A 14,017-nucleotide genomic window follows, 5' to 3' on the forward strand; every position below is an offset into this window, starting at 1 on the left:
TACGACATTTTAAACTAAATTTAAAGTGCCTTTCATGTCTCCAGGCAGCTGCAAAGGCCTCAGTTGCCCGTTTATTCATTTGGACATCATGAAAATAAAATTTTATCTGTCTCCAGCTGGTTCCTAACCACTTCCACTCATCTACTGCCGATTTTCCATCCACTGCAAAATTCCAGTCAACATTTCTGACAGAGTTTCACAAATCAGTGTTCTTAATGTCAAACAGTGTTTTGCTCCTTCCTTCAGTACTCTCCCTCATGGGCATTTCAATTCTATTCTGATCACCAGATTCTTGATGCTTCCCAGATACATCGACACTATGTTCTAGCACAACACATACGCATGTACTTAATTTCCTCCACCTACATGTTGCTGCAGGTCCACATATTGCTGTATTCTGTTTGGATCAGCTGCAGGAAATGCTGCTTGGCCATCCTATACAAATTTCAGAGAAGAAGTCATGTCAGCCATAACATATTGCTAACGAATCAAGCCCTGTACATGTGCAGAAGCTCGGCGATATTAGATACCTGAATTGTACGACTATTTATTCCATTTCTCTATATTTAAGCATTTAAATAAGTGGCTTGCTAAAGTTAAAAGTCTTTCCCCTTATTTCTTCCTTTCTCCTTTCTGCAATAAAATATTACGAATTACTGAATGAACATAGGTGGAGGGTGAAATGTGCTCCTGGATAGCGAGGATGCACAAAGATTGCATTATGAATCAATTTCCCATCACAGTTTCAAAAGGACCAGGATTAGAGCTCCTGCTTTCAGCAGTATGTAGGACCATGTGTGCACTCTCAGCACTAAGATGAATTTCACCATGGTGCATAGCGAATCCCTACCTGTTAGCCTGCATTGGCGTAGTATGCACATTTTCCAAGTAAATTTATCTATTATCTCCATGTAGCTAGGCTTTGTTTACGAATCTGCTCTTACTATTCTGACCAGCTGTTTGCACTTACTGTCATGCAATCTGCTCTATTTATGCTTCAGCGTGCTCTGTTCTACATAAGAGATTATTTCCCTTGCAGGTTAAACAGAGTTTATGCTCACGTAGCATGCCAGAATTAAAGCTCCCATTAATGCATTGTTGTCTTTATGCCTCTCTCCCCTCCACATCCACCATTTTTTTAAGTCAAAGTAGCTTTTCAACTTCAGCATCAAGAATATTTTGATTCGGAAAAAATAAAGAGATTTAGTGCTACAAATTAGATGGTAACATGTTAAATGGGAGCCTAATTAATACCCCCTTATTCCAGGGCTAATAATGGCATATATAACCCTACAGTGGGACCATTATTAGAGAATTTGCTAGTGGAACCCTGAAAAATAGCCAAGAGGTTAATCTGTTACTGTTTTAACTGCATTTCCACACAAAACATAAAAAACCGAAATCAGAATAATAAGATTTGAGGTCCTAAAGCTAGCCCTGCTGTCCATATTTAGGCATCAACACAAGTGATCTGACGTTCAGGCTATGTCTATACTAGCCCCTTCCTTTTGGAAGGGGCGCGGTAATGAGTGAGTTGGGATGATGCTAATGAGGCACTACCATGAATATGCAGCACCTCATTAGCATAATGGCAGCTGCACGCAATTCGTAAACATCGCTTTCAAATCACATGCCACCTGTGAAGATGGGGGCCTTTTGAAAGGCGTATTTGGTTTTAGGAAGAAGGAGCTTTCAAAGTCCAGGGAGTCCTCTCCAAAGGATCCGTCTACACAGATGGTGCACGATTCAAAAGCAGCGCTTTTGAATTGTGCACAGCCGCCTTTATGCTAACGAGGTGCTGCATATTCATGGTAGTGCCTCTTTAGCATCATCCCAACTCACTCATTACCAAGCCTCTTCCGAAAGGAAGGGGCTAGTGTAGACATAGCCTCAGAGGGGTTCGATGGCTTCATCCCCCACTGAAATCCAAAGAATTCAATGAGAGGTGTAGGAACTCAACAGCTTTGACAATCAGGCAATTGTTTAGCTGCAAAGATATTGAGGTGGGCCCCTAACATTAGGTATTCAATTTTTAACTGTGCTTAAGTAGGGTTACCATATTTGAACTTTCAAAAGAAAGGACTTCCCTGAGAGAGAGTGCATGTGTATCAGTTTCTACCAACTCATGTTGTAGTAATGTGTTATTTAGTCTACATAGTACATTAATACAATGTGAGTCAGTAGATATTGATCCAGACACACACTCTCTCAGGAGTGTCCCCTTTTTTGAAAGTTCAGATATGGCAACCCTAACCTTAGGCTCCTGTGTTTGAAAATTTGGCCCCTGAGTCTTTTTCTGACTTGCACTGCACAGAGATGCACACTAGAAAAACAGAGGAAGAACATGGGACTGAAATTGTTGACCACTATTCTGGGCCCTACAAATTAAAGTGGAGAGATGGCTACTCTCTTTGTCTTCCACACAAGGAGCTGTGGTAAGTAAAGAAAGGCATACAGTTCTAGGGCATGGCATTAAGGTAACATACATATACATGGCCTCATCAATAATAATAATAATAATAATAATACATTTATTATTATCTAGGAGTCTCAGTCATGGAACAGGACCTTCTTCTGCTAGGTACTGTAAAATCACAGACATATGTCCTTTGGATACTACTGTGTTTTGGTCCCTGATAAAATCTGTTTCTTTTCCTAAAGAATACGGGCAACTATGAATGGGAATTAGGGCTGTGAAGTGATTTTAAAAAAATGGAATCACAATTAATTAGGTTGTTAAAAATTAACCCTGGTTAATCACATGATTAATTGCACTGGCAAACAAAAATATAATACCATTTATTTAAATATTTTTGCATGCTGTCTATATTTTCAAATATGTTGATTTCAGTTACAACACAAGATACAAAGTGTATATGGCTCTCATTTGATTACAAATATTTGCACAGAAAAACAAAAGAAATATTATTTTGCATTTCCCCCAAGTACTGTCATGCGATATCTTACTTATGAAAGTTGAACTTACAAATATAGAATTATGTACAAAAAAAACTGCACTGGAAAACAAAACAATGTATAAGTTTAGAGCCTTCAAGTCCACTCAGGCCTACTCTTTGTTCAGCCAATTGCTTAGACAAACAAGTTTATTTATATTTACAGGAGATAATGCTGCTTGCTTCTTGTTTACAATGATACCTGAAAGTGAATACAGGTACATAGCATTGCTGTAGCCTGCACCACAAGATATTTACGTTCCAAATGCACTAAGGATTCAACCACTATTCTAGAGCACATGCGTCCATGCTGATGACATGTTCTATTCAATAATGATCAAAAGCAGTGAAGATCAATGCATGTTCATTTTCATCATCTAAGTCAGATGTCACTAGCAAAAGGCTGATTTTCCTTTCAGGTGGTTTGGGTTCTCTAGTTTCCACATTGAATTGTTGCTTTTTTAAGACTTCTAAAAGCCACACCCCTTCATCTAAGATTTTGAACGGCACTTCAGCTTCTAAATCTTTGGGTCAAGTGCTAACTCTGTTTAACATTACCTGATTAAAATATGACCATCTATATCATTGTAGCTAGCACTGTTATACAATTGCAATGAATCTTATACAAAGAGTGCCATGGTGTTAATAGAAAAGGCATGATTTGCTGAATATGATTATGGGATTTGTAAGCATGTGCCATTTTTGTATTTAAAGTTATGAATATTGGCTCTACACCAGTACTTCAAAAATGTTTGCTCCTGGGTAGCACCCACAACTTATTCAGATGACGTACTTTAAAGAGATTATTCAGACTGAGTGCCCTTTCAGAGGAACATTTAACTCACAATGGCAGATGCATGCCTACACTGAATTGACTCATCTATGAGAGTGCTGTTTGGGATATTGGTACTGGCTTTCTACTGTGACTAAGCTGAATTATGCATGGAAACATGAGTTGCCCATGTGACTCCAAGCACCATCTTGTTCTACAGGGAAAACAGTGGGCTTACTTCTGTATGGGAGAAGTTATAAAAGGCCTTGAAAACATCTCCATTTTCCCCCTTTCCTGCTCCAGCCTCTTTCCTGCTCAAACCTCTGAACTATGAACTTGTACTAATGGCGGCATTTAACCAAAGGACATGTTCCAATGATTTGCATGGAAGCAGACAAAACTTAAGCCAGCAGTTTATTCCATCACTGCTACAAGCCTGAAACAAGAATTTTGTAATCATTATGCATATTTGATTCTTTCAACTCATTTTAACGACCACCTTTCTTTCCTTCCATAAATAAGTTTTCAGATTTTAGATACTAGAGGATTGATTGCACTTGTGTGATTATTAGGTAAGATCTGAGTGATATATTGACCTGGGTGAGTAGCTGGTCCTTTGGGATCAGAAATACCCATGCTTGATTAAACTGGCTTTAAGGAACTAGTTATTGTTAAGTCTGGCATTTCTGATGGTGATACAAGGACTGGCCTACCTGTTTTTCTGACTCACTGTTAGCCAATATGGCAATACAGACGTTTACTTTTGTTGCTGGTTTGGTAAATCTTATGTGGAAAAACCCACCCATTTTTGGGCTTATCTGCCCTATTTCTCAGCAGTTTGTCCTGAATTTGGTATTCTCAGTTGAGACCCACATAGGCCCCATTACAAGCTATCTTAAGAAATCTTGACATTGGTACCTTCTCTGTGTTTTGTCAAATTTGCAATGAAAGTGTTCTTAAAATGAACATTTCTTAGGTCATCATCTAAAACTGTATCACATGAAATATATGGCAGAAGGTGGGTAAAACGGAACAGGAGATATACAATTATCCCACAAGGAGTTCAGTCTCATATTTAATTAACACATTATTTAATTAGTTTAAATGAATGCCATCAGCCTTGAAGTATTTCCTCAGGAACAATGGCTGAGGCATGAAGGGGTATACAAATGTTTAGCATATCTGGCACTTAAATACTTTTCCGTGCCAGGTACAAAAGTGCTATTCTCACTTTCAAGCAGCATTATCTCCCATAAATAGTAAACAAACTTGTTTCACAAAGCAATTGCCTGAACAAGAAGTAGGGCTGACTAGACTTGTAGGCTCTAAAGTTTTACATTGTTTCGAGTGCAGTTACATAACAACATTGCCTACATTTGTAAGCTGCACTTTCAGTACAGACTGCACTATGGTACTTGTGTGAAGCGAATTGAAAAATACTGGTCTTTAGTTTGTCATTTTTACGGTGCAAATATTTGTAATAAAATAATATAAAGTGAGTGCTCTGTGTTTTGTATTCTGTGTTGTAATTAAACCAAATATATTCAGTGTGATTAAAATTGTGATTAATAGTGATTAATTGTTTTAATTGCAATTTTTTTTAGTTAATTGCATGAATTAACTGTGATTCATCAACAGAGCCCTAATGGGACCTAGTCCCTACATCTGTCCCAGTTTTATTTCTAATTACAGATGTGACTGAGATTTACAAGGAATATCATGTAATTCAATTCTATACTTTTCTTTGTGAAAATGTAATATAATTGTCTTAGTGCAATGATCCAAAACACACTATCTTGTAATATTTCTCAGAAGGAGTCTTACAATAACTTTTGAATCAGATTTGTAGCTGTGGAAGAAAAAGGATCTAAAATAGCTTTATAAGCAGAACATTACAGTGAACATCGAGTGCGATCTACAAGCATGTGAGGAATGTAATCAGGCCAAATTCCATGGGGCAGAAAAACAGTGTGCTATCTATTGTCATAAAATGCACCATGATGAACTCATTTGTTACAGCTGAAGTGCTGTATAAATCTGGAATTTCCACACCAGTGCCCTGATCCTAGAAATATTTTTGCACATGCTTTCCTCAGGAACATGAGTAGCCCCATTGAATTCAATGAAATTACTCACATGTTGAAATGTAAGCACTTGAGTGAGTGTTTGCAGAATTGGGGCCTTATTCATCAGTAATTTGCCAACATTTCAAAATATTAACAATTCACATTTCATAGGTTGGTAGCAATAGGGAAGTCACATATTAAAGTTATCCACGCTCAATCTTTTAGTATACTGGGACTCTGTTCGTAAGTGAACTCAACAAACCTATCCCTGAAAAAATAATATCAGTATGAGATGAAAACTAGCTCAGTATCAACTATTAAATACATGAATACATGAACATGACTAAACAGGAACAAATTCTTTTTAGCAGCCTAGTGTCTGTCCTACAGAAAACAGAACATAACATATATAACAATAAGGACAGACTCCAAAATATTTAAGTTTTTAAACAGAAGTGTTGACAGTTAAATTGAACTTCTGGCAGGCATTTCTATCTTAGAAAGGAGCAACTGGTGACTCTTGGGTTTTCCAAACATTGACTAAAGATAATAATTACAAAACCACATAGTTTCAGAATGACTTTTATTTGTTAGAACAGCTTACAGCAATGAGCAATACAACCATGACGAAAGCCAAATGCTGCTAGCAGGAAAATACTGACAAATCAGCACCTTAAAGGTTGCATCTGATAAAGTCTGCTAGGAAGAATACAACCTCCTCCATAGTAGTTAAGTAGCCCATCACTGTTTCTGTTGACTTGGAGCCTGATTCTGAGGTGTGCTAGACACCTGCCTGGAACTGTCATTGATTGCAAACTACAGTAGGGTTTTGAGCAATGCCCCCCAGCTGAATTTAGAATAGCTGTAGGTTGTCATCCGTATATGAGCCATGGGCACCAAGTTAAAATCCAGACCTAGACTTGAGCTGTTCAGATATGGGGAGTTAGTTCAAGTTCACTTTTCATTCCTATTAATTCCTTTAAACTAGAAATTCTCCACAGAATTCAGGGATGGATAGGTGAATTGGTTTGATTAAATAGCTCCTGGTACCCCAAACTGTTGCCCAGGTTTTAAAACGGAGTTTGATGCTCACATTTTTCCTGAGCCTCTGCCATGTTCAGAGAATGTACGTCTGTTCTATCCCTGGAGCGGAATCAGAAATGCCGACATTTCACAGAAATGGCTGTTCTGAGTGTGTTTCCGGGAGCCCAGAAATCGAAGAGACAGAAATCTCACAAGCAAGTCTGTTCTTATCCATTTCCACCCTAGCCATACAGATTCATGAAGCTTGAATAGGACTGAACTGTAACATGAGCGAACGAAACCAGAATCTCTCAAGATCGAAGTGTCTCTCTACTAAACGTTGTTGTACAGTTTACATAAAATCTGACGGTACCTGTAACTTCCAGTGACTGCAACAGGAGTTATAAATGTTCCACTGCTGCTCATCACTTCTCTGAGGGCTAGAGAGTCATAATACAATCTCATCCTAAGCCAGTGGCAGCACACTCAATGTGGCCCATGGCTCCACCTCACCCACAGTCACCCAGACATCTTTGTGAAGTGAGGACACACTCACTATGGATATATCGAGACCCAGGACTCTCAACCTTTTCAGCCTACTTTAACCCGTCCAGGTTTCTGAGTTGCTTTTTTTTTAAATCCTGACTTAAATATCTACTTGTTTACAAAATCAAACATAAAAATATATGTCACATCACTACTTCTGAAACCTGGCTTTCTCATTTCTACCATGTGCACTCACCCCTTGTTAAACGAGCACTTTGCTTACGAGTACTCGCTAAAATGAGGAACACATATACCTACCTTTGTTGTCTAGACGAGTGAACTCCCCCCCACTAGTATGAGCCATATCCCGCTCCCCGCAGACCCAACCTGCTGCAGCCTGACTGTCCCTCTGGCCCCACAGACCCAACCCACCACAGCCTGAAACCTCACTGGTCCTGCAGACCCAACCCACAGCAGCCTGCCCCAACCCCACCCCGCTAGCCCCACTGGCCCCACAGACCCAACCCTCCTCAGTCTGAACCCCATACCCACGCCATGGACCCAACCTGCTTCAGCCTGACTGCCCCTCTGGCCCCACAGACCCAACCCACCACAGCCTGAAACCCCAGTTGTCCTGCAGACCCAACCCACAGCAGCCTGAGCCCCCTGCTGGCCTCCACAGTCTGAATCCCCTACCTGCTCCACGGACCCAACCTGCAGCAGCCTGAACCCCCACCACTTGCCCCACGGACCCTACCCACAGCAGCCTTAACACTCTGCCCTCCCCGTGAACCCAACCTGCCACAGCCTTACCCTCCCCTGCCTGCCTGTCCCATGGACCCAACCCGCCACTAGGTTTTAACCCTCCCTCCCACTCATGGCCCCAAACTGCCCCCAGCCTTTAACCCTTCCCACCCCTACCCCAAACCCAAGGTTCACTTGCCTTTCAAAATCAGCTCCACCCGCTGCCACTCCTGCCCTGACTTAGGAGCACTAGAAACCAACCAGAGACTTTTTACCTGTATTTTAATGGGAATTTAGCATCCCTCTTATGAGTTTTTGCCTATGAACAGAAAGTTGGGAACCAATTGTGCTCATATAGGGAGGGATGAGTGTAATTCTAAAGTACATCAATTAGAGTATAATCATTGTATTGATGTGCCAGTGTATATAAAGAGCAATATAACAAAGTCATTGTATGAATTTTTCGTTTGTACTGACTCTGCTAGTGCTTTTTAGTTAGCCTGTTAGTAGCCAAATATCTAGCTGAGTTGGCGGACTCCTTGAAAGACTTCTGTGTGCCCCATTAGTACACAGACCTGTGGTTGAGAGCCATTGAGCTAGACTAGCAACTGGCTGCATGTCCATGCTCACTGCTGTACCATCACCTCTTACTGCCAATACCTAAAGCCTAAAAGCATTCAGCCGAGGGTGAGAAAGCTCGCATGCCCTGAGGAGTGCGGATAAACACGTCTCATCTACGGCATTGCCCTACACCCATGCCAGTTTGCAGTGCAAATGGGAGGAAGGGGCATGAACCCAGTCTCGAGTTTCACTACTTCCCCACAGCGCACTGAGCCTTTCCTTCGAACCTGTAAAGATTTCTGTCTCCCTGTTTTCATCAGTTGCACTGGCCACATCAGAACAGCTTTCTGCTGAACTCTGTACAGATCAATACAGATGGCCATGGAATGTGTGCTGAGGGCTGCTGCTTTGCCTGTCAGCCTCAGTGGTTGGAGTACGTTGTCCTCCACAACCACAGCCATCCCATCCATCGGCCAAGGTGGGACAGCTGCCCCAGGCCCTGTGCTTTTGGGTGCCCCGTGGTGGCTGCCCCTGCCTATCCTATGGCTGGGAGGAGAGAGAATTACCCCAGTCATGGTTCAGGGGCAGCAGGAGTAGATCACATCCCCTCAGTCGCCCCCTCCCCACACCAAGCGAGTGGCAGCCTGCTCTGCTCTGGTGCACCACAGCCTCCCAGCCCGCTGAGCCCTGCTCCTTTGTGCCAGTAAGAAGCAGCCTGTGCTCCCCACTGCTCACATAGCAGTGGGGCTCTGTGAGCTGGGAGGGTACCGCATGGTGGAGTGGAGCAGGCTGCTGCTTGTGTCATGTGATGAGTGCAGAGGGATGGGGGCAGGCTGCTGCCATCATTGTACCCCCTACTCCAGGTAATCCACAGCTCAGGTGGTAGGGGAGGAGGCAGGGTGGCGGCAGAGTGGGGAGGGACAGGGCCTGCTGCATAGGGAGGTTGCCTGTGGCCCCATGCTGTGGGCACTGGGGGGCAGGAGGGGCTTAATCCCTTGGGCCAGCCCTGGCCACAACTCCACCCGAAGTTGCAGGAACATTTTTCTGTGCCAGGAAATTTTATAGAGGCTGGACCAGAAGGGCACTGAGTGGAATCTGGCTCAGAGCCAAGCACTTGAGGGTCTATAGAGAAAGGCTAACGAGGGCTTGTTGTACATGCCCCTCTATGAGTTGGACTCGGTGTCCCAGTGCAGAGCCCAAGATGGTTCACAACCCCCTTAGCCTGCCAACCACAGTGTCTGAACCTGTTGAGGAATCTCCCTCAAGGAGATCCCTGAGTTGTGGCAAGAAAGGGAACACAAGGCTGGTAAGTTACAATGCCCCCCGCCCACTCCATTCCCTACCAGGATCCTCTCTTGTGCTGATCCTAAATTCCTGATTTTAAGATCAAGGGCACAGGAAGTATTATGCATGGCCTTTTGCTCCCTGCATGACCCATTCCTATGTTTCTAGGTGTTTGAACAGCAGTGTTGAAGGCTCCATATCATCATGCTCCATCCAATCCCAGCTTCAACCTACCCCACATGCTCCCCAAGGGAGACAGTTGTAAATCAACATTCTAGTAATTTCTGATTAGCCACTAGTGAGCGTTTGGTTAAAGCTGTTTCTTCCAAACAGCTTATTAAGGGAAACTCATTCTGATCCTGTGTCTGTGTGTTTCTCAGCCAGCTGTTGGGCATCAGTGTCGTGGGGCAACAGGTACCAGGGTTCAGGAGACTGCAGTTGTCGATGGGGACAGGACCATTATAGAAACTCCTAAGTGGCTGTCTAAAGTTAGCAAGAGCTGTCTTTGGTCATTTGCAAGATTACCTCATTTCAGTGCTTCTCCAAACCCTTCATCTCTCCTTTCCCTGACAACGGGGAGCGGTGTGGAATTTGGGCAGGATGAGGGGAGTTAGGGCGGGGAAGGGAAAGGAAACACTTTGGTTATCTGAGAAAAGCCTAGTCACAGTAATCCTTTCCTCCTTGGAAGACTACATTTTTGCCACCCATGTCCCTGCTAGCTGGTCTCTCCCCACACTGAGCTGTGTGGTTGGATAAACACAGACCAGTGTCCCTTTGCGGCAGAGAGGCACAGAACTTATGGTGGTGATCTGAAACTCCAGAGAAACATACAGTTATAGAGTGTCCCTTTCTTTCTTGCCCACTTCACTGATCTTAGTGCAAACACAGGAGTAGGGGATGCCAAAGTGATGAGGTGGGACGACTTCATGCTTCACATCTCCCTTTGCGTGAAAGTTCTATGCACTAGCTAAGAGCATAATCTTCAGCAAATTTCTGGTGTAGCAGAATCTTCACTGGGTCCTGAGGTACAGAGACAGTGCAAGATTGCTTGGTCCACCTTGATAACTGACCAAACTCCTCCAGTCAGCAAAACATAGAGGGGTGACCATTACCAGAAACATCTCTCTGGCATAGGTTGCTGGATCTTCTCCACAAGTCTGGACGAACTCTCCTCTTTTCCATTCTGGTGGCTTGAAAACTGCTACTTTCTACAAACGTTGGCCAGCCTTCAAAGATGACATTTGAAACTGGCATTATCATCCCTAGAGGGAAAACCCCTGCAACACACCCCCAGGAGACAGTATGAATAATTAAAAGTTTTAGTACAGTTTTCTTACCATTACTAGCCTCTGCTCCTTCTTCCCTAGCTGAAAAATTTGTTGCATTTCTGGAATGCTGAAAGTGTCAAAATTGTAGCCTTCTACAGCGAAGCTAAATGGGAGGGATTTCTTGGTTTCTTCCAAAGGAAATTATAACTATAGATCTATATCTATCTATCTAGCTATCTATCTAGCTATCTATTTCAACCTTCTGTGATTTGGCAGGAGCTTTGGCTCCTGGGAAGGAAACCATTCCCTAAGAGGAAAGGACCAGAACTCCAGAGAGAGCAGTGTAATACAGAGAAGGATCTTGGAGCATCTACTTATAAGAATGGACTGAGAAACCTGGAGCAATTTGAATCCCTCAATACACAGGAGTGGGCTCTTCAGGAAAGGCTAGTTCACATGAAGAAAATGGAAAGACAATTCTAGTAATAATACAATGACAGCAACTCTCACTATCATGTATATAAATAACTCCTCTTTCCACCCTGAAACCTTACTCACTTTCAGCCTTAGTAGGAATTACTGCTGCATAACAATCACTAAGTTTGGTTAGTACTACTAACAAGGAAGGGTCAAATAACAGAATGGCTACATAACCTGTTCCCAAGCAAATATTCATAAAGTTTTTGAGAAAGAATGAGTGTGCCTGATAACAGAGATGCGTAAATAAGTGTGAATAGTGAAGCAAAAACCATTGTGCAATGACTGTATAATAGCTCAGCCACCACTGCACATAAACCCAGGGTGGTTACCCAGTAGGGATGCCCTATCATAATGGTCTCTAATGAATGCAGTTACCTTTGGCTGTCTGCAGGGAAACAAAACCCTCACAAAGCTATGTAGCCCCCACAAGAATGTACCAATGTTTCCTTGTGCATTTTTAGCAGCTGCACAGGATGTGAAACTGTTCTTGGCACAGATAGATGTCATCCTCTGCTCTGCTGCTGTGCCAAGATGTCTGCACATAAGACAGCCCTAATTCCCTTGGTGCACTGGGTGTAGTTGGAAGACAGCCTGAGACAGATTTGGCAAAAAGAGGGTAGTTATTGCAAGAAATATGCATGTGGAAGAAATGCAAGGTACAGAGTACTCACACAGACAGCACAATATCGTGGTATTAGAACATCCCACTATTCAGGATGGTAAAAAAATATTCCTCCAGGAGAGCAGAAACACACTGACCCCTCCTGAAGGATAAGATCCGTATGACAGTATGTACTTTGTTTACATTAGGATATAAGGATTTATTCTGGAGGGTGTATTTTTGGCCAGCATAGGAGGCACTGGAAAGTCCTGCCACTGACTGAGCAGCATCCATTATTACAGGTCTACATGTCTTACAGTTTTCTCCTAGAGTATGGCAGGTGCTATTTCTATGCTTCGTCAACAATAAACCAGGCTGGGTGCTTTTGTACCTTAATGGATGTTGTGGTCAGTGGATAGTTCACTTGAGGTCTGCTGTGTGCAGCACTGGGACAGTACACTGGAAGGACAAACACACAAAGTCAAATATCTGACCACACTGAGAACCAGGATCAGTGTATGTGTAGATAAAAGCCTACTGTGTGTAAAGAGTTCTGAACCAGTCTTTTCCTGAGCCTGCTTTGTATGAAGCACTCCGTTTTAATCCTTACAAACATTGTGGAGAATGCAGCATGTGACGATTATACAGTGTAGCCACACTGGCACCCAGATGTATGTGCATGCAGGACCAACAGCTTATCAGCCTACAAACATTCACACCATGATCACTTTGTGAATGCAAAGGTTGAAACCAAATTCCCTTTTCCTAGGGTCACTGAAGTGGGAGTACGGATTTTGGCTAAGACAGGTGTGGGTATGCAGGGTCCCCCAAAACCACAACAACATCATACAGAACAACATTCTGAGGGCCTAAGTCCCTTCTTCTTCTTCAGATACAGTCCTGATCTCCACAGAACCCTGGTAGTTTCTGGGTTTTTTTTTTTAAATTAATCAATCTGCTTCTGTCAACCATTAAGGCCTACAGGATGAGTGAATAGTAAATTTTGCATTCCCATATTCACTTGCCTCTTGTGGTGGGTAAAGTACTGGGATGTAAGTGCCATTGATCACACCTACACAGTTTGGAAATCTCATTTTCTGAAATCCAGCTGGCATGTCTGGAACTTTTTTATGGGAACCTTCAACCTCAGATGGTTTGCAATGGATCTCTTCTTTCTGTCTCAGTACACTTCCACATAGAAATAGCAATTGTCTTCTGAACTGATATGACTGCCTTAAATCAAATGTTGTAATGTTTGAAGTTTGGTGCAAGTTCTTCACATAAAGGTCTACTTCCGCATTCAGAAGCTCTGAAGCCATTGCTGGTTAACCCAGGTGTCTAGAAAAATGTGATCCCATGACAGTGTGCTGGTTCTTCTGCACCAAAAGCAACAGCCTGCCCAATGGCATTCATTATATCTGTATCGTGTGAGCAAAATGAATTGTCATTGACCCTCAAGGCCAACCACCTTCAGAGCGCCAAAACATTCTGCCAAAATTCTGTCCAGCATCTCTCTAATTGGCTGCTGTACTGAATAATCTTATGTTCTGCAGTAACAAGTTCTGTAGGACCAGCTCATCATCCTATTGCTCAGTTTTGTATGTATAACAGTGAGAGACCAGGAAGTGTCCTTGGCAAACGTGTGAAGGAGGAAAACAGTCCCAGAGAAACACAGCAAAGCTGATGCTAGAGTGTCTTCCTATGATTCAGAGAAAATTGGGGTATTACCTCTGAAATGGTAGTGCGATAGGCACGTAACAGCAGCAGTTGTGGCTGCA

Source organism: Carettochelys insculpta, chromosome 3, assembly GCF_033958435.1.
Source record: "Carettochelys insculpta isolate YL-2023 chromosome 3, ASM3395843v1, whole genome shotgun sequence".
NCBI lineage: Eukaryota > Metazoa > Chordata > Testudines > Carettochelyidae > Carettochelys > Carettochelys insculpta.